Source organism: Equus przewalskii, unplaced genomic scaffold, assembly GCF_037783145.1.
Source record: "Equus przewalskii isolate Varuska unplaced genomic scaffold, EquPr2 ChrUn-12, whole genome shotgun sequence".
Taxonomy (NCBI): domain Eukaryota; kingdom Metazoa; phylum Chordata; class Mammalia; order Perissodactyla; family Equidae; genus Equus; species Equus przewalskii.
Genome location: NW_027228749.1, coordinates 156,904 through 176,954, shown reverse-complemented (window position 1 = coordinate 176,954; position 20,051 = coordinate 156,904). Strand labels below are relative to the sequence as shown.

The window sequence follows — 20,051 nt, the reverse complement described above, 5'->3', positions numbered from 1 at the left end:
CACCAAATGTTCAACTTACTCATCCAAGCCTATAAAGGGCAGAATGAAGATTTTTGTCATAGAACCCAGGTTCTTAGGCCTGTTTCAGGAATCCTTCTAATACACGTATGAAGCTGACATCCCAGCAGATATTGTGTGAGAATCAGTTTGGGGAGGTGGGATGGCTCTCGACAGGTACGAGACGTGGTGTGTGTATCAGGCCCAGGAGACAGGAGGGTAAATTTTATGCGAGGAAATCTGCAGGTGACCAACAGCAGGAAACACGTGGGACTTCGTTAAAAAGCACGCCATCCGTCCCTGGGTGGGCTTGAACCACCAAACTTTCGATTAACAGCCGAACGCGCTAACCGATTGCGCCACAGGGCCGCCGGACGCCGCCTTTCCCGGCCTCCTTAGGAAGTGAGCACCTACTAAGCTCTAGGTTCTGCCGCCCTCCGGGCAGGAAAACTGCAGGCTCCAAAGCCTCGCAAAAGCAGGGGGATTATCGCACGAATTGTGTTGTTGGTCTCCTTTTGAACCTGCGCGTTGGGCGATTCCGAGGAGAGAAGGGCAGCCGAATGGCCTCGCCTCTGACCCGCTTCAGAAGCCAGCACCCGCCGCAGTCGCCCCGGGCCGCGACCCTTCCGGGCCCGAGCCTAGCGGGGCCCAAGCAAAGCCGAAAGCCCCGGTGGCTCCCGGAACCCGTCTTCCCGTCGTTCCGCCGTCACCCGACCGCCCTTCATCACCAGCTCCCCCCGGGCCCCGGGCGGATGCGCGGGCTGGAACGATTGGGAAGTACAAACAGCGGTGAGAGAATGAGCGTGTGCCCATCCCTCCGGGAGGCCTTCGGGGCCGGTGAGGTGCTGCCGCTTCCTTCTTCGGATTCCTGCGTAAAGCACGGGAGCTCCACGAGGGCACGGGTCGTGGTGATGGTCGCCCGTGGGCCCCTCGACGAGAACAGGGTCTGGCACTCACCAGGGCGCTCTATTAGGTCTTGTTGAATTCATACACTGTCTTTAGTTTTTAGTCCCACGAAGAACCCTGGGAATGGAAATAATGAAACGTTTTTCAAGGCGAAATTTCGTCCTAAACTGTCTTTAACCAGTTAATTGACCGCGCAGCATTCCAGGGGCCGCAACGCGAAAGGCCGACAGTGCGCGCTTGAGCTGCGGGCGCCCGGCTCCGCGGCGCTGGTGAGCTCCGCGCGGTCGGTGGGGACCCAGGGGCCGGGAGCAGGAGATAGGGCCAAAAAGGGAAGCGCGAAGAGGAGGGAAAGAAGCAGCCAGCGGAGGCGACCACAGGGTCAGCAAGACCTAGGAGCCCTGGGCAGAGGTAAGGGCCAGACTCTGGGGAGATGAGGAGAGAGTTTTCAGTAGCAAAATGAGGGGGAAGGGAGGGGAAAACAGAGAACAGGAAGGAACGATAAACGCGAAGACCTGTAGCTCTCGAAAAACAAAGCAGCAAAATATTACGAATGCTTTCAGGTCGAAACGACTTCAGGAAAGCACAACAGCTGCCTGCAGGCCGATGGCTCTCAGTGATCCCATAGCGTTTGTAGCGTTTGGCACCCTGCGTTGTGCCTGCAGCAACTTTGGTTCCAATCCGAGTCACGGGGGTATCCGGTCACCTTATGCCGCCGAGAGTTAAAAAATGTCTGCATCACCCTCGCTCTTCACTTGCGGGCAGAGAGCAGTTACCTGTCAGGCTCCGCAGCTCTCTGCGCTGAGAAAAACAGAAAGGAAACCCCACGGCGCGCCCACCATGAGTGTTCATGAGAAACGCTGAACTTGCTCCAAGTCTGAACAGGCACGGGACCTATCCCAAAAGGTGCCACCTTGTACTGGCGTCTTTCCACTTCCACACCCATTTTTCTGGTTGAGGTATTTCAAACATCAGTGGGGCCTTTTTAGACCAAATGACATGAAATGACAGTTCGCACTCCAACTGGATACTTTAAATAAAATATAATAAATATCATATAATCGAAAGGATAACATCCCCCTCCCGCCAGTTTTCACCTCAGGGTAAATGATGGAAGTGTTCTTCACATAAAGTGCACAAGCCTTAAGCACACAGCCCGGTGAATTTCCATAAGGGTAAACATTACCTAGGTCAAATTACAGAAAATTCCCATCCGTCCAAAAATTTAAAGCTCCTTTCCAGTCAATCTTCACACCACCCACCACTGGGCAAATCACTGTTCTCATTTCTGTCTCCATAGATTAGTTTTGCCTGTTCTTGAACTTCCCGTAAATGAATATGCTTTTTTGCCTGGCTGCTGCTGCTTCTTTTTTTCTTTCAGGCAACATAATGCTTTTGAGACGCATCCATTTTGTGGTATGTATCAGTAGACGATTTTGGTATTTCTGATGAGTGTTATTCCAACGTGTGAATACACTACAGTTGAAGGACAAATTGGGATATTTTGGTTGTGATGAACTATTTTCTTTATTTTGTTGCCTAAATTGTTCCAGTTTCGGCCACTGTGAGCTCATTGAGTTGGCTTGTGTGTCCCGTCGGCATACCCCCATCATCACGGAGGGTTTCTTTTGTTGGTTGAGTTTGGTTTTCTTCTTTATGACTTTCTGGCACTGCAAAAGCTCCAGGCTCAGGCTCATCTTGTGTATTTCCTGCCCCAGTCTTAGATGCAGCCACTTTTCCAAAGAGCCCTGATTCCTTTTATTGGTGGCTTGATTTTTTTTTTTAAGATTGGCACCTGAACTAACATCTGTTGCCAATCTTTTCTTTTTCGTCTCCTTCTCCTCCCCAAAGCCTCCCCCCACCCCCGTACATAGTTGTATATTCTAGCTGCAGGTCCTGCCAGTAGTGGGTGGCTTGACTTTTTATCATTGGTGTCTAAAAGTTTTATATTCAGAATTTGAGTCGTGTTAGATAAATGTATTGCAAATAACTTCTCCCAGTCTGATTTGCCTTTTCACTTTCTTATCATGATTTTTTTATGAGCATAAGGGTTTTTTTTTATTTTTATGAAATCCAATTTATCTATAGAGTCTTTTGATTTATCGTTAAGGCTTTGGTGTTCTATGAGAAATCTCTCCGACCCCAGGATCATGAATATATTATCCTGCATTTAATTCTAGGAGCTTTGGATATTTAATTTCCACTTTTAAATCTATGGCTCATCTAGATTCCTCTCCTGAACACAGCAGGCTTGAGGATGCTAAACACTAGAGAATCATGGTGTACTCACCAACAGTATGACTTCCCCAAGAGGTCATGATATTTCCTGCTCTGCTGTAGTGCTTTCCTCCCTTGTCCCTGTCTCCTCCCCTCAACCCCTGGGCCAGAGAACTGTTGGAAGCATTGGTACATGGAATCCAATGGCTTTCCTTCCTAACTGCCATCCAGGCATCAGGAAGCTTCAACTCTGACACTACCACTACCTCTCACACCTACCAAACTGGTGACTACAAACTAGAACATGACTGCCAACCAAAAGTGTCTCTAAACACTCATGGCTCCATAACCTTATTTGCCCCCAGCAACAGCAGTGGGGAGGTGTCCTCTGCTCACTTCTGCCAACTCTCTTGTGTGCATCTCATTTCTATCCAGAACCCAACCTGCAAGGGAATCTGAGAAGTATAACTTCTCCAAGCCCTTCAACTAGGAGGAGGATGGAATCAATTTGAGTGAGCCAAACAACAGCTTCGGAGGATTCTTAATATCCCCAGAAGAGTACTGCACAGTTTTCAAAGACATACCTTTTTGTAAATATGCAGGGAGAAGATGGGATAAAAGAACATATACTAAACGCCTTACAGTGTGTGTTTCTGGAAGTAGAAAAGGGAAAGGAGTGGGATAAACAGAGAAAATAATGAAAGACAGTAAGAGCCTGGCTCAGAGCAGCCACCATAGAGTGTCCTGCAGTCAGGAGCATGATCATCTTCATCCTTTGCACCTGGGATCTAAGAAAATATACTGACTGATCAGTGAGAGGGAATTCCAAAACTGCTACAGGAAAACAGACAATTTATCCAAGCAGACCAGCGTACTAACAAAGGCAAGAAGAAACTTTTTTAAGAAACCCAGCAGAGAGAAACCACACAAGGAAGCGGTAGAAATGAGACTATGTCAGGAATCCCCAACACGCTAATATCTGCTTATTATAGTGGATCTAATCTTCTCACCTTGTAAATAAAACTAAACTCCAGATGTGGGGGTTTATTACACAGAAAAGGGTTAAATATTAAGAGCACTACAAATCTGTACCAGACTAAGTGTCCACAACAAGAATAAAAAGAGTTGAAAACATGAATATCAGACAAAGGTAAACAGCTAAAGAAAACTTTAAAGGAGAGGAGCAAAATCCTTGCAACTACCTAGAATCTCATCTTACTGTTTTTCCCTGACCTGGCCTCCTTGGGTGGCTGCAGAGGGTGTGGTGAGGGGAAGAGATCTGGGAGTGAAATTTCCACTTATTCACTTTTATATAGGTCTCTGTAAGGCCTAAGAATTCAAAAGCAAGATTCGACCCTTGGCTTTTTCCAGGGACTCGAAAGAGGCATACAAAGGAGAGAAACTCAGTGATCATCCAGATCTTCTCTGGAGTCACTGAGACACATCCCCACTAGTCCAGCCTCCTGAACTGTCACCAGGTCGTGGGTGCCTGTTTGGGGAAAAGAACTGGTGTTTCTGTCCAGGTTGAGAGGAAAGCGTTTGGGACGCACCAAGCAATGGGAGGGCAAAGAGAATGTGTCAGCAACTGAGGGAATGAACTTTCCATCGGTACACGCTATATATGGACCAGAGACAAGAAACTGGATGAATTTCTGATATTTTTCTACAGAGATAGTTTATGCAGTTGTCAAGAGCCTACTTCAAAATTAGGCTTTTTCAAATCTGGTATTTGGATTTGAGTGTCAAAACCTGAGTGCTGCCTGACATAAACCTCCTACGTGAGCCTTTGCTCTGGGTGTCCTTTTTGTTCATTGATTATATCTTCCAAAAAGAACACTGAGAACATCTATTTTGGAACCATTTTATCCAAGTTTTTCCAGTGACTCTTTCTGATCTGAGCTAGTGTGCCAAGCTGCTGGGAAGCACTGGTGTCTCAGTGGTAGTGTTCTCGCCTCCCATGCTGGAGATCCAGATTCAATTCCCGGCACAATGCAGTGTGCACAACAATCTTACTCTGAACACTCTATTGCTCAGGCAGTTTAGGTGGTTTCAAGGTTCTGACCTCCAGGAACAGCCTCGAGATAAATTGGGGAAAATAGGAACTAAAACTTCTCAGGTTACTCCCAAGCAGAAGACATCAAGGCACTTGCGTGTACAGGGACTTTGCAGAGACTATGTCTTTGAAGTGGTGCGTGTGACTCATGGGTCTCTGCGGTTTTGCATATGTGGGCCTAAAATCAGCGCTACTTTTATCCTTTCTCCTGTTGGAGCCCTGGAATCCAAAGAGTCATCTGGTCACAGATTTGCACCCTGGATCTTGGACAGACCCCTGGGCCGTGTCTCACTGTGGAGTGGGGATAGAAATGAAATTGCTGAAAATCCCCTGTGGAGAAGGAGTAGTGAGGGGCCCAGGGAAGGGAGAGACGTGTGGGGGAGAATCCACAGGGAGATGAGGGGAATTGGGTAGACCGGCCTCAAGCTTTCCAGGGGAGGTAGGACTCAGTCGTTTGCTGGTCTTGGTAAAACTAAGGATGAGCTCCAAGTGGAGAGCCGCACGTACAAGAAAATCATTTTTAGCACCCCTGCTTGTTTTACACTCCACCAGGGAAATCTTCTGTTTAGGGGATCATTTGTATGTTTAAGAATAAGCAGCACTGAGGGGAGGCCGTGACAATCACTAGCTCTGGAGGTTTGGAGGAGGAGACTCTGGAAAACGAAGGCCCAGGGATCATCTGGTTTGTCCCACACTGTTTTCATCAACTATTCTCCTCAGCAAAGCTTATGTGGGTCCCAGATATCAAATCGCAGCTGCCACATTGGCGGGTTGAGGAAGCGTCACTGCTAATTTCTTTCTAGAAGGGATAAGAAGTGACTGACCCAGAGCCATGAGAGGGAGATGGAAGAGCAGACTTAAAATGCTTCTCTCCATCTTGTCCTCTCTCTGCTATTCTGAACCTCAATCTTCCACACACACCAGTTCCAAATGGCCTTCAATCCCTATGGAGGTTTATAACTGTTCGTAATTCCTGTAGGCCGGGTTTCCTTCTGGCTTCTAGTGTTGATTTGGGGGAGCTGGTCAGCAGCTCAAACTAGTTCAACATCCTGGATCATTTCTCTGCTCTTGGTATTAAGGTAAAGTCGGCCTCATAAAATGACTTAAGAAGTGTTCCCTTGGCTTCTATTTCCTGGAAGCGATTGTAGAGAACTGGTATCATTTCTTCCTTAAATGTTTGGTAGAATTCACCAGAGAAACCATCTAAGTCTGGTGCTTTGTCTCAGAAGGTTACTAATTGTTGACACAATTTATTTAATAGATATAGGCCTAGTTAGATTATCAATTTCTCTTTGTGTGAATTGTGGTAAATTGTGTCTTTCAAGGATTTGGTCCATTTCATCTAAGTTATCAAATTTGTGAGCAGAGAGTTGTTGATAACATTCCTTTGTTATCGTTTAATGTCCATGAGATCAGTACTGAGGGTCCTTCTTTCAGTCCTGCTGTCAGTAATTTGTATCTTCTCTCTTTTTCTCTTGCTGAGCCAGCCTAGAGGTTTATCAATTTTATTGATCATTTCAAAGAACTAACTTTTGGTTTCACTGATTTTTCTCCCCATTAACTTCCTGTTTTCAATTTTGTTGATTTCTGCTCTAGTTTTCATTATTTCGTTTCTTATACTTACTTTGGATTTAATTCATTCTTCTCTTTTGTTTCTTTACTCGTTTTCCTTTTTTGGAGTTTCCTAAAGTGGAAGCTTAGATTATTGACTTCAGATCTTTCTTCTTTGCTAACATATGCTTTCAGTGCCACGAACTTCTAAGCATTACTTTTGTTGCATGCCACACATTTTTATAAATTGTAATTTCATGTTCATTGAGCTCAAAATAATTAATTTCTCTTGAGAATTTTCTTTGACCCATGTGGCATTTGGAGTGTTGTATAATCTCCAAAGTTTGGAGTTTTCCCACTATCTTTCTGTTATTGATTTCAGGCTTAATTCCATTGTGACCTGAGAGCATGTATTGTATGATATCTCTTCTTCGAAATTTGTTGAGATGTGTTTTATGGTCCAGAATGTGGTCAATCTTGGTGAACATTCTGTGTAAGTTAAAGAATGTGTATTCTGCTGTTGTAGGATGAAGTAACGTATAAATGTCTGGGCGATCCTGCTCATTGATGGTGCTATTCAACTCACTATATCCTCACCGATTTTCTGGCCATTGGCTTTGTCAATTACTGATAGATAGGTGTTGAAGTCTTCAACTACAATAATGAATTTGTCTATTTCTCTTGCAGTTCTATCACTTTTTGCCTCACATATTTTGATGTTCTGCTGTTAGGTGCCTGTTCATCAAATATTGTTACATCTTTTGGAGAGCTGACCCCTTTCTCATTGTGTAATGCCCCTCTTTATTCCTGATCATTTTTCTTGCTCTGATGTCTGCTCTGTCTGAAGTTAATATAACTAACACTCCAGTTTTCTTTCGATTAATATTAGCAGGGTATATCTTTCTCTACGTCTTTACTTTTAATTTATCTGTGTCTTTATATTTAAGGTGAGTTCCTTACTTGTAATACGGTGTTGGAGGAGAGGTCTATGGATACCATGGGCTGCCAGAAAGATGAGCACATGGATCCTAGGGCAAATTAATCCTCAAGTATTGCTGGAGGAAAACATGATAAAACCGAGGCTGTCCTACTTTGGGCACATCATGAGAAGGCAGGATTCTTTGTAAAAGACAATAATGCTGGGAAAAGAAGAAGGCAGCAGGAAAAGAGGAAGAGAAAATATGCTATGGATTCACTCCATGAAGGAAGCCATAGGCATGAGTCTACAGGAGCTGAGTAGGGCTGTTAGGACAGCAGATTAAGGACAATACTCATTCACAGAGTAGCCAGGAGTCGGAACTGACTTGTTGGCATGTAACACACACAAGTTTCATACAGGCAATGTATAGTTGGGTCTTGTTTTCCACTCTAGTGGTCTCTGCTTTTTAAGAGACATCTTTTAGACCATTCACATTTGAAGTGGTGATTTATATATTTGGATCGATATCTACCATATTTCCAACTGTTTCTGTCGTGGGACAGAGAGGCAACTGACCTTAAAAGAATAACACCGGAATATCATAAACAACTTCATGCCAATAAAATCAATGACACGAAACAGACAATTTGTTGACAGACATAAACTACCAAAGCTTACTCAAGAAGAAATAGAAGAGAAAAATAGTCCTATATTTATTAAAGAGATTAGATTTGCTGTGAAAAGCTCTCCCACAAAGAAAATTCCAGGGCTAGCTTATTTCGTTGGTGAAATCTATCAAACATGCAATGAATAAATAATAACAATTCTATGCAAACGCTTCCAAAACTAGAAGAAGAAGAAATACTTCCCAATTCATTCTTTGAGGCTGGCGTTTTGTTAATACCAAAAGCACACAAAGGGATGACAAGAAAAGAAAACAAAAGATCAATATTCCTCATAAACACAGATGCAAAAGCTCTAAATGAAATTTCAGCAAATTGAACCCAACTATATATAAAAGGATAATGGCTCATGTGGAACTTGGGTATATCTCAAGAATGCAAGGTTGGTTTAACATTTAAAAATCAATCACTTTCATTGATTGACATATTGAAAAACAAAAAAATTACATATCTATCATTATATATACATATATAATCATTTCAACAAATGCAGAAGAAGCAGTTGACAAATTACAACATCCACTCCTAATGACAGTTTTCAGCAAACTAAGAAGACAAGGGAAATGCCTCAACCTCATAAAGGATATCTATGAGAAACCTACAGTTAATATTTTACTTAACTGTAAAAGACTAAATGCTATCTGTCTAAGATTAGGAAGAACACAGGGATGTCTGCCCTCACTAATTTAGTCAAGATTTTCCTGAAGTTCTGGCCAGTGCAATCAGGCAGAAAAGAAATAAAAGGCACGTAGATTGGAAAGGAAGAAGTAAAACTGCCTTTATTCACAGACAACCTGATCCGCTATGCAGATCGTCCAAAGGAATGCAGAAAACAAAAATCTACTACAACTAGTAACTGGTTTTAGCAAGGCTGCGGGATACACAATCAATATATAAAAATTAATTTTACTTCTATATGCTAGCAACAAACAATCAGAAAATGGAATTCTTTTAAATGCCAGTTACAACAGAGTCAAAATTTAAGAAAACCTATGTGCTAAACCCTACAGAACATTGCCAAGGGAAACTAAAGAAGACTTAAATAAATGGACTGATGTCCTTTGCTCATCGTTCAGAAGACTCAATATTATTACGATGTCAGTTGTCCTCAAATTGATCTATAGAAGCAATGCAATCCCAATCAAAATTCCAGCAAAATTGTTTGTAGAAATTGACAAACAGCTTCTAAAATTCATACGGAAATGCGAAGGACTTAGGAAAACAACTTTGACAAGTGAGAACAAAGTTTGAAGGCTAACACTACCTAACTTCAAGACTTACAGTGCTACAATAATCAAGAAAATGTGATGTTTGCATCAAAGAAGATAAATGAATGCAAGGAAAAGAACAAAGTGTCCTGAAAGAGACCCACACATATAAGGACAACTGATTTTTGAGAAAGGTGCGTAGGCAATTCAGTAGAGAAAGGACAATCTATACAGCAAAGGGTGCTGAAACAACTCTCTGTCTATCTCCCTCTCTATCTCTCTCTCTCTATTTACCTACCTACCTATCCGTGTATCCATCTACCTATGCGTCTATCTGTAAAAAGAACTTTGACCCGTATCTCACAATATATGCAAAAATTAACTCAAGATGGATCATGAACTTAAAAGTATAAACTCTACGATTATAAAACTTCTAGAAGAATGCACAGGGAGAAAAATCTTTCTTAACTCCTACACCAAAAACACGATCCATAAAAGAACAAATCGGTAAACTGGACTTCATCAAAGCTGAAACTTTCTGTTCTTTAAGAGACATTGTTAACAGAACGAAAAGACGAGCCACGGACTGGGAGAAAAGATTTTCAAAGCATATGTCTGATGAAAGACTTGTATCCAAAATATATTTTTAGAAAACTCTTAAAAGTCTGTAGCAAGAAAAAAAACCCCACAATATTTAAAGGTGGACAAAAGGTTTGAGCAAATGCTTCACAAAGTAGATATACATGTGTCAAACAAGCACATGTAAAGACACCCAACATCATTAGTCATTAGGGAAATGAAAATTAAAACCACAGTGAAACATCCCACAAACCTACTAGAGGGGCTGACATTTAAAAGAGCGACCGTGCCGAGTGTTGACAACGCTGTCGAGGAACTAGAACTTCCCAACCCTGCTACTGGGAATGTGGCATGGCATAACCACCTGGGAAAACAGTTTGGCAGTTTCTTTAAAAGTTGATCATACACCTAACATAGTGGCTGGACTCCAGCCGTTGCCCACTCCTACGTGGAGAAAAGAAAGCATACGTCCATGCTAAGACCTGTGCACAGGTATTTCTAGCAGCTTTATTTTTAATAGCCCCAAACTGGAAACAAACGAAATGCCCATCAACGAGCAAAGGGATAAACAAACTGTGGTACAGCCACACGTTGGAATTCTAGCAGTTAAAAGGAATGAACCGTTATTGATACATGCAACGAAATGAATGATTTTCAAGATAATTATGCTCAGTGAAATAAGCCAAATAAAGAAGTCCATGACGTATCATTACATCTATATAAAAGCATTAATATTTTAAACTAATCTCTAGCGACAGAAAGCAGCTGAGTGGCCACCCGGGGAGAAGCAGAGGGAGGCACTACAAAGGCGCGTAAGGTGGCTTCTGGGGTGACGGACATGCTCACCATCTTGGCGGTGATGGTTTCACTGGTGTATATTTATGTCGAAACTTACCAAATGATACATTTTTAATAGGTGCAGTCCATAGGGCGCGTATTACACCTCACGAAGGTAATATTTTCAAGGAATAGGAAATAGATCGGGGTGGGAGAATGCTTTCCTTGAAAAATGTCCTCTCCTTCCTGCTCCCTCCTACTTTCCTTCCTACTACACCATGTTTTTATGTGTGCCTGTTTGGTTTTCTTTGGAACCGACCTTGTCTCGCATCCCCGGTCCCTGCAGCTTCTGCGTCTGTGCGGATCCCTGTGCGCCGTTCCCGAGGTGGCCACGAGGGGGCGAGGTGGTCCCGCCCGAGAACCCAGCGCCTTTTTCTTCCTGGAGTTAGTAGCAGGGAAGGATTCCAGCCGAATCACATTTCCGCAAACTTGGGTGGTCAGATGTAAGTGGTGCTGGCACAGAGGTTCCTTACGTTTAGTCGCTGCCGCCTCGGGGTCGTCCTGGGTCATCCTGAGGCCCATGCTGTCCGGACCCCAAGGGACCCGGCTGTGGACGCTCAGTCGCCCCACTTCGGGGCCACCTCACTCAGCCTCCCAAAGAGGCACGCGAAGAGTCCTAGGACCAGAGAGAAAAGCATTCGTGCTTCTCGCGTGGGTGGAAACTGTTCCCTCTCCTTCCTCTCAACTGCGGAAACCCATCGCGAAGTTCTGGCGGCGTTCATTCCGGGCGAGGGGAGGAGCAGCGCGGAGGGGCGATCGCGAAGGAAGAAGGAGATGCGGGAGGACCAGAAGGCCGGGGAAAGGGGACGAGGGGAGAGAGAGCCAGGAAGACGGAGAGCCGAGGAGAGAGGGCTGGAGCAGTAGAACGGGAGGAGGAGGAACAGAACGGGCGAAGGAGGGAGCGCGGAGAGGCAGAGGAGGAGCGGGAAGGGGAGGGGGAGGATCACGTCCCAGGCGAGTTCGGTTCACCGGCCGCCCTCACTCCAGCTGCCGCCAGCCACGACCGCCACAGCCCCACCGCTGGCCTCGGGCTCTCAGCCCCAACGTGCATTCGCCCCTCAAGGACAGTCTCTCCGCCCGTCGTGGTTCTAACGTCGTTTGATTCTCTCCCTGCCTCGTCAGAGCCCGGTGCTCGGTTCTCCGGGTTTCCCGGCCTTTCCTTCTGTGTGATCTCCCAGCGTCCTTTCAAACAGATTCCTTTCCTTCTTAAGTCGGCCGGAGTCCGTTTCTGTTCCTTGCAGTCATAGACCTGGCTGATCTTCCCGTCCTGCTGGAGGAGTTGCTCTGTGGTGTTTGTTACCGCTCGACGTCTTGGTTTTCCAGGAGGACGCGTCGGCGTCCCCTCACACTCTGAGGAGGACGACTTCCTCCCCCAGAACCAGAGCAGCCCCTTTGCCTCCTTCCTCCTTCATTCAACCCTCACCTAGTCTCTTGGGACAAACTACCTCTTCCAGCGACGCTGGGCGTCTCTCGGACTCTGTTCTTTAGTCAGCCGCTTTCTTTTCGCTCCGGTTAATGCTAGTTTTTCTGTTCCGTGTATTGGATCAGGGGAGAGACGGCTTTGGGACACAGTGAAGAAATAAAGGGGAAGATGAAATACACAGATTGTGGTTTTGGCGTATAATATGAATTTATATCTATTACCCGTGTAAATATGTAGTGTGGTGGTATTTTGAGTACATAAAAGCTGCATACACTGTGAAGGCAACTTGGGTCCACATCCCCTACGACCCAGCGATGAAGCGCTCTTGGGTGCCCTGATAGTGTACATGTTTTAAATCCGTGCAGTTTCCGGGTCGTGATATATTGAGAAGGTGGGATGGAATTGACTTGGCCAAGCTCTCAGAAGAGAGTCTGTGGCTGTATAATTGTCAGGGCCCTGCCTTCGTGGCCTCCACGGTGGGCGGTTGATTTTGAGTCACCGCAGGCGAGTATGGTCTGGTTGGTCTGAGTGTTTGATATAAACGTTAAACACGGTTGATAACTCTGTATCGTGAATGTAACAACTATGCGTTTGTTGTAAGAAAGAATTACAACGACCACAACAAATCCCCCAGAGGTGCATGAAGAAGAAAAGGAAAGCTCCCCCGCCTCCCCACCCCGCTCCACTGCGGCCACACCGTCGTATATATATATGACGTGGAGGAGGCGGTGGGGGCGGCTGGGACGTGCTGGGTGCTGCGCGGCCAAGGGACCCAGGAAGTCCCAAGTCCCGCCCTGACAACCGTCTGCCCTCTCTGGGCCATGGGAAAAGTGAGAAGGCCACGAAGAAGAGGAAAGCAAGGCTACTGTTTGCAGAAATGTCACCTCAGGACAGGAGACTCTGGTAAACTGAGGCGGAATAGGCGGCTTAGGAGGGAGGCGTCAAGGGCTCCTCTTCCCGGGCCCGAAGCCCAAGAGTGGATCTCACCTCCTTTTCCGAGGTGCGAGTGAAGTGAGGAGAAGTCAATCAAAGGAGGGGGGCGCAGAGAGAAAGCGAGGCGGACGGCCACGCACGCAGCTCCACTGTCCCGGGAAGGGAAGCCTTGGGAGTGTGCGCGGGAGCCGCGGGCGCCCGCGGGGAGGACTCACCCGCCCGCTCTGGCGAGCGCGGAAGGCGCGGCTCCCGCGGGGGTTCCATGGTGTAATGGTGAGCACTCTGGACTCTGAATCCAGCGATCCGAGTTCAAATCTCGGTGGGACCTTGCCCATCCCTTCAGGATGAACGCCACTTTTTACTCTTCAAACCGCGTGCGGTGTCGCCCTCGCGCCCCGCTGTCGCAGAGGAAGGTGCGGGGCCCCGGAAAGGAAGCTCCTCGGCCCGCGCTGCTCCCGGTCCCTCGCCCCCTCCCGCTCCTGCCGCCGCGTCCCCCGCGCTCTCCCGCCTCCTCCGCGGGAGTCGGGGTCCCGGACACCGGGTTCTCTGCGGGCGCGTCCACACGGACAGGGCCGGCGTGGCGGGGTCCCTCCCAGCCTGCGGTGCCCCCCGCTGGCCCCGCGCAGCTCTGCCCGTCGCGGCACCTCGGAGGCCCCGGCCCCGCCGCCCAGGGTCCCGGCGACCGAGCCCAGGGCCAGCCCCTCGGCAGGGTCGCCCTCGGGCCTCGGGGCCAAAGGCAGAGGCGGCGTCCGCTCCGTCCCGCACCACGAGGGGCCCCCGCGCGGCCCGTCTTGTCTTCGGACCCGCGGGCTCCTGGTCGGGGGTCCGCGGGAGACGCGGGGAGGGAGGCGGCGGCCGGCGCGGCCCTCGGCCAGGGTGTCTGGGTTTCGGGGTCGACGCTTCGAGACCCGGCCTGGAGGCGCCGTCTTTTCTTTAAACGACCCGTTTCATTCAGAGTGTTCATTTGTTCTAAGTCTGACGCACTCAGGCTGCGGTCAGAACGTCCAGCTCCTAAGTCCCCGCGGGACGCTCAAGGCCGCTGTCACACTCGACTTCGGAGCCCGACCCCCGGGGGTCTCCTCCCTCCGCCCCCAGCTGCGCCGGAACCAGGACTCCGGGCCGCGGAGCCCGGCGTCGGTGGAGACCAGGGGTCCCCGAGCGCCGGCCGCCCCGGCCCGGGCTCCTCCGGGGCCGCGGGTGAGCCGAGCGCGGGCAGCTCCGAGGCGCGGGCCCGCGGGCTCCCCGTGCGTCCTGCCGCCCCCTGGCTCCGCGGAGAAGACGCCCGAGGCCGGCAGCGGGCGGAGGCGCGCCCCAGCTCTCCCGCCCCGTGGGCACGCGCAGGGGCGAGGGCGACCGCGGGCCTCCCGCGCTGCGGACGGCGTCCTCCTCCGGGCGCCTTTCGCTCAGAAGCTCCTCGACCAGGGCTCCGGGGCACAGCAGGGCTGACGGCCTCAAGGCTGGGGAAGTCCGTTAGGCACTCTAAAAACCCAAGCTTTCCCGTCAGTAAGGCACTGAGAGTTGGCTTCGGTCTTGGTTCGGATATTCCCCTTTTGAGCAAGGAGACCTCCCGCTGCCGGGGAGAAGAGAGGTTCACGGCTCTTGTTTCCATGAACCGGATCCGTCCGTAGGACGTGCCACCTCTGCTTTCAACGTCCTGAACGCTCCCTCGGCATCCTGTGCTTTTCAGTCGGTTTTCTTTGGACGCGCCCTTGTGTCCCGCCCGCACCCCGCCGCCGCCAGCCCGGCGCGGGTCTCGGTAGCTTCTGCGGCCGAGCGGGCGCCGGCCACGAGGGGGCGCGATCGTCCACCCCGCCTCGGTCCCCGCCTTTACTCTTTGGCCGGGGAGTTTCTGTCCGCCAGGACGTTGGGGATCAGAAGCGAGGATGAGGGAGGTACAGAACAGACACGTCCTGGGAAAGGGGTCGGCCAAATGCCCACGACTCCCAACACCGGATCTGGGGTTTTCTTCCGGATTGTAGTTCAGTTGTTAGCGAACACCGACACAGGATCGTTTCGCCACCGCACACGAGGGCCAGTCGCTGGAACGCCAGGCTTGTGGCAAGAGAAGAGGTTTATTATCCAAAGGCGGCCAGACGTGGAGATGAGAGTGAAAACTTAGATCCGTCTCCTCGAAGGGAAAAAGGTAGGGGTTTTAGGTAGGGGAGGGGGCGTCGGTGGCCACCAGCCTGGGTTTGGCCTTGAAGACTGAATTTGTCTTCCCCTAACTGTCTGGACTTTTCTGGTTAGTTTTCATCTTCAGCCTGCTTGGGCTTGTGAGGCAGAATCTTGATGTCTGGACCTTGACTTTCCGGGAAAGACAGCTCCCTGCCATACTAAGGAGGGACAGAAAGACCTGGTTGTTTTCGAACCACAGTTGATTATGCTGAGTATGCACAGCTGCAGTTAGCAAAGCTTATCTCGAAGTTTTGTTTTTCTCTCTCTTCTTCTAGGCCAGGGAAGAGTCTTTTCAACTTCTTCGTTCTCGGTTTCACAATATCCCGGCACTTTGGGACAGGGGAAAAACTAAAGTTACTTCTGACGGTGGGGTGGGCATGGGGGTGGGAGTGGGGAGGTTGTGTTGTTTACGATTCCTACTCCCACTTAAGGAGAAGGGATATGGAGGATTCCTAATTCTCCAGGCTACTGAAGCATGGCAGGTGCAAACTGGAGGCTGAGAGCTCGCTCCTGCTGTGTGCCTGTGGAGGTAAGAAGAGAGGGCTGAGAGAAGAGGTGGGGGGGGGGTGGGGAGAGGAAGCTGGAGGCCGACATAAGGAAGAGGCTGCTTTGGGGTGGGGAGGATGGGTGGGATGGTGTCTTGGGAAGTGGCCAGCAACGGTGTAAGGTGCAGAAGCAAGACATCAAGCACGGCAGCTGACACTCAAGAAACGAAGTCTGAGGAAAGAGTCGATATTGAAAGGGCAGGAGATGGGTAGGAAGAGCTACGCAGTTGCGGCCTCTCAGTAGCTGGGCGCATGGAAACTGGTCGCGGCTCCTCCCAAGACTTCCTATCGTCCATTCCTGGGAGGATGACAGGCAGGCTATCCTGGCAAGACTCAGGTCCGACTGCGGTTCTGACTTGCGTGGCCTATACGTGCAAGATGTCCCAGGCACCAGGACGGCGCCGTTTCCCACACAAAACAAGCGTGTCATGCCTTCAACTCAACGGGGACAACACCTGGAACAGTTGTAGGCAGCTCCTACCTCAGACCATGACAAGGGCGAGCACACGCCCTCGCCGCCCACAGGAGGATGCCCCAGCGCCGTTCTCCTGAAAGCTTCGGCGTCGAGTTGGGCGCCGACCAAGCCTTTATCCGTCCCTGTGCGCCAACGCAGCAGAGACTCGCTGACGCCGAGAAGCGGGCCGCGCTGGGACACCAAGAGAACAAGCACCTACGCCCAGCTAAGCAAAACGCAGACGCCCTGTTCCGAAGCCGCCACGACGCTGGAGAACGCTGCAGGCTGCTGAGAAAAAAAAGCGGAAAACCGCAGATACTTAACTCCGAAGCCTCCGTCCTTCTGCTTTTCAGACAGCGACGAAAACCAGGGGAAAGCGCGAACGCAGTCCCCCGCTACCACAAATTATGCAGTCGAGTTTCCCACATTTGGGGAAATCGCAGGGGTCAGCACATCCGGAGTGCAGTGGATAAGCCTCGCCCTGGGAAAACCACCTTCGTGATCATGGTATCTCCCCTGCCAGGTAAGTATGAGAACGCGACCTCCCTCCCGGCCCACGCTCAGACGCCTCGCACTGTACACACAGGGTCACTTTGCTCCCCGAGCCTCCCTAGCCCTTCCACACCGCTCGCACACGCGGTTTCAAGCAACAGCCCTGGACTCGCTCCCACACCACGGGAGAGCATATTGTGTTTAAGCGGCAGATCACGACACAGCAGCCCCTGCGCTGCCATATCTGCATGGGTCCCGCCCTGTCCGTGACGTCACGACAAACAGCCCTTCCCTCCAGCCCACGCCCCGCCGCCACCGTCTCCTCCCTCCTCCCGCGACCTCCAGCCGGTCAGCCGGCGAACCGGCGGCCGGTGGGGGAAGTCACGTCGGCCTCTCCCTCCTTCCTCCCACTCCGACCTGTTGGGGCGGCGCGCGCGGCTTCCTAACTCTAGCCCTGCCCAGCGCCTGTCTGGCGGTCGGCTCAACCCCTGCGCCCTTCTGGAAGTAATGGCTTCCCGTTACAGAGGAAACCGGTTCCTTTCAAATCCACTTATCTTTGTGATGTAGCGCTGTGTGTGTGTGTGTGTGTGTGTGTGTGTGTGTGTGTGTGTCTATTTGATGCGGGCTCGGTGAGTCCAGGAGTCGAAAGAAAGATTTCTTGGACTCTCAAGGTCTGGCAGTAGTGCTCTTTTATTCAGAGAATAGTATGGAATGGCATAGGGACAGGACCCATGGGCAGTGAAGAGCTGCTGCAGTGTGTTGAGAGTTGGGGCTAAACTTATAAGGCATGGGTACCTGACTTATTTCTACCACACAAAGAAAAGATGACGTAAAAAGTCATTAAATGGTTTCAGTGCAGATGGGGTCTGGTTACTGTGTGGTCTATAACTTTAGATATGAATCTGGTCATAGAGATGGGCATGTAGGCCAGGATGCCCTGGGCTTCTCTCCCTGGGGCAACCCTAATCCACACCGTAAAATCCATTGGGTCCTATAGATCGGCATGTAGGCCAGGACACCTTGGGCTTCTCTCCCTGGGGCAGCCTTGATCTGTGGATCATATTGAATCATATTGAAACGCATTAAGCATCACGACTGCCAGCGAAAGCTGTTCCGTTCTTGAAAGTTCAGTTTCGTCCATCGAAAATTTCATTCAGGTTACTTTCAATCTTTAGGTGTGCAAAAGCGTTTTGGATGCTTTTTTCCCCATCCCCTTTCTGGGACACGTGTTATGGTGAACGACTAATCAGGACCCCTCTCCCCGGTCTAACAGGCAAAACTGGCAAGCAAGCCGCATAGGCTTAGAGTTGAGTGCAAAATCTAGGCTGTACAGCGAGGCGGCCTTGGAGGTCATCTTAAGCCTGTGTCAGAATGACCTTGCAACCCTTCACCTCGTGACGGAAGACGCCAGCGAGAAAAGATCTGCAACCAGAAGAGAGAAAGGGTACCCAGCTCTCATACCCTCTCGCTACGTCTTTAGGTTCGGGGGGTGCCTCGCCACCCTGGGACTTGCCTCCCTCCCCACATAGATGACATCAGCATTCCAGGGTACGTAACCAAGAAATTCTTACTTTATAAACGAGAGAAAAACCAGATGTACCCTGCCACGGAGGGAGGGTTTCGCCGTTTGATTGTTGGCGTATAGGACTGTTCATGAGTAAGCCCCTTTCTGCTCTTATGGACGGCCTCGTAAGAAGGCACATAAACTGTGCTCAGATCTGTAGACCTCCGTCAGAGCAGTTCCTGCAGGACGCTCTGTTGAGCTGTTTCCCAGGCTCGAGTCCTCACCTTTGGTTATTGAACGAACTCTTTCAAGTAACTTTTATCACGATTCTTTATTTCAGTTGACATTATTCATGTTTGCACCTCCTGGGCTCATCCACTTTCCTGAACTTGAACCCGGGGACCCGAGGGTCACCGTCAATAGTCAATGTGACCTTTCGACCTTGTCCCCAACACAGACCTAGCTGAAAGGAAGTCAGTCTTGTCAATTTGCCGTTTTCTTGTTTAACCAGAGGGGTGACTCAAGGCTCACAAGGATTTATGAGCTTGTTTCACAGAAGGAAGAGAATGCCTTCAAGGAAGTTACGATCACCAATCACCAGAGATCACCACTCAGCAGATAACCGGCCCTCAGCTGCTGTTGATGCCCAGAAGTGAGACTGCCCAAGGGCTTATCAGGAGTGAAAGAAACACGCGTGACCCCTTGGTTTCTCCTGAGAAACTGCTCCTGCCAAGCCCCTTAGCTCTGTAAAACCCCCTGCTTTCTTCTCTCGTTCAGGTGGATTTGAGAGAACCTATCCTCCCGCCTTCTCCGCCAATTCGAATAAACCTTTCTCCATCTCCAAGCGCTGGTGTCTCAGTGATTGGCTTAGTGTGCACACGAACTTGAGATTAAGGGGTTTGGCATCAAACTGAATGCCTGTTTTTACTTCCTTGCTCTTGCTTTGCTTTCTGGGAAACGCTCTTGACGTTATCCTCCAACTCTAATTGTTTTGTCCTGTTTCTACTATTATGGCTTTAATAGCCAACTGTTATGTTTTTCTCTTAAGTGTTCCTTTCTTTCTTGCAACCAGTTCTTGTTTCATAGTTTCATCACCTCTGAGACTGTTAAACTATAGGGTGTCTTGTTGTTGTTGTTGTCGTCGTTGTTAAGTTGTCTCCTGGAGAAAAAAAAAATTTGTTTCCAAGGAGAAGTAAGCGTCTGCTACAGCACATCCTTCCAGGTTATCAGATTCTAGCTCTGTACATTGACCTTGAGCTTTTTAGTAATTCTTTGGAAATTGTGGGTTACTGATGGATATGTAAATTTGTCCTTCCTGGCAGTTATCATAATTTACTTCCTCCAGCCAGAGAATGAAAGAGTTCAGTCTCCATTTGCAATTCCTCTCCGTAGTCCTTTACTCCCAAGCACTTTACTTTGTGTTGTTTTGACTCTCCCTTTGGACGGATTTTTAACATCCGTCTGCTACCCTCTATCTTATGAGTAAAATACATCCTTTAACATGTGTTCATCGTTGTAACTATGCGAGTCATGGTTTTACCTTTCCCTGAAAATTGCTTTTCAACACTTCTCCTTGCA

At 49.1% G+C, this 20,051-nt stretch overlaps 2 long non-coding RNA genes and 3 other non-coding genes across 5 annotated transcripts; 3 read left to right on the top strand and 2 right to left on the bottom strand.

Annotated features, from left to right (window-relative positions):
- Window positions 1-292: 292 nt before the first annotated feature.
- On the bottom strand, window positions 293-366 carry TRNAN-GUU (transfer RNA asparagine (anticodon GUU)). Its single transcript has one exon. It is a non-coding gene; the product is annotated as a tRNA-Asn (tRNA).
- A 13,193-nt stretch (window positions 367-13,559) lies between these two features.
- On the top strand, window positions 13,560-13,631 carry TRNAQ-CUG (transfer RNA glutamine (anticodon CUG)). Its single transcript has one exon. It is a non-coding gene; the product is annotated as a tRNA-Gln (tRNA).
- A 1,579-nt stretch (window positions 13,632-15,210) lies between these two features.
- On the top strand, window positions 15,211-17,014 carry LOC139081526 (uncharacterized). Its single transcript, XR_011536676.1, has 3 exons — window positions 15,211-15,446; window positions 15,943-16,007; window positions 16,831-17,014. It is a non-coding gene; the product is annotated as an uncharacterized lncRNA (long non-coding RNA).
- On the bottom strand, window positions 16,845-17,008 carry LOC139081529 (U1 spliceosomal RNA). The gene has a single exon (XR_011536680.1). It is a non-coding gene; the product is annotated as a U1 spliceosomal RNA (small nuclear RNA).
- Window positions 17,015-17,032: 18 nt separating the features above from the next.
- LOC139081527 (uncharacterized) lies at window positions 17,033-19,317 on the top strand. The gene is made up of 2 exons (XR_011536677.1): window positions 17,033-18,517; window positions 18,985-19,317. It is a non-coding gene; the product is annotated as an uncharacterized lncRNA (long non-coding RNA).
- Window positions 19,318-20,051: the final 734 nt, after the last annotated feature.